Raw genomic sequence first — 1038 nt, 5'->3', positions numbered from 1 at the left:
CACACACACACACAGTCAGACATCTGGAAGTGTTCTTCTTCTTCTTGACACGTTCCAGAGGAGCGCTGATAAACGACAAACTGCGACGCTTCGTCTTCCTCTCTCTCTCGCTCTCTCTCTCTCTCTCTCTCTCCCCCTCCTCCCTCAGTGTTGATTCACTTTTTCCACTCGTTTTTCATTCTCTCTCTCCTCTTTCTCTCTCGTCCTGGATGCAGCTCTGCAGGAATTGAACCTGAAGCCTCGTGGTTTCGGGACGGTCGAACGACTCGGCCTGCTGTCCGGACCGCAGGAGAGCTGCGGCGCTGCAGCACTGTGCTGCACTGTGCTGCACAGTGCTGCACAGTGCAGTGTTGCGTTGCGTACCGCTGCGTTGCGTACCGCTGCGTTGCGTTGCGTACCGCTGCGTTGCGTACCGCTGCGTTGCGTACCGCTGCGTTGCGTACCGCTGCGTTGCGTACCGTTGCGTTGCGTACCGCTGCGTTGCGTACCGCTGCGTTGCGCTGCCCACTGTTGCGTACCGCTGCGTTGCGTACCGTTGCATTGCGTACCGTTGCGTTGCGTACCGTTGCGTTGCGTACCGTTGCGTTGCGTACCGCTGCGTTGCGTACCGCTGCGTTGCGTACCGCTGCGTTGCGTACCGTTGCGTTGCGTACCGCTGCGTTGCGTACCGCTGCGTTGCGTACCGTTGCGTTGCCCACTGTTGCGTACCGCTGCGTTGCGTACCGCTGCGTTGCGTACCGCTGCGTTGCGTACCGCTGCGTTGCGTACCGCTGCGTTGCGTACCGCTGCGTTGCCCACTGTTGCGTACCGCTGCGTTGCGTACCGCTGCGTTGCGTACCGCTGCGTTGCGTACCGCTGCGTTGCGTACCGCTGCGTTGCGTACCGCTGCGTTGCGTACCGTTGCGTTGCCCACTGTTGCGTTGCCCACTGTTGCGTACCGCTGCGTTGCGTACCGCTGCGTTGCCCACTGTTGCGTACCGCTGCGTTGCGTACCGCTGCGTTGCCCACTGTTGCGTACCGCTGCGTTGCGTACCGTTG

This window comes from Centroberyx gerrardi, chromosome 5, assembly GCF_048128805.1.
Source record: "Centroberyx gerrardi isolate f3 chromosome 5, fCenGer3.hap1.cur.20231027, whole genome shotgun sequence".
In the NCBI taxonomy this organism is placed as follows: domain Eukaryota; kingdom Metazoa; phylum Chordata; class Actinopteri; order Beryciformes; family Berycidae; genus Centroberyx; species Centroberyx gerrardi.
The sequence above is the reverse complement of the archived record's forward strand: the minus strand, read 5'-3'. Positions refer to the sequence as shown.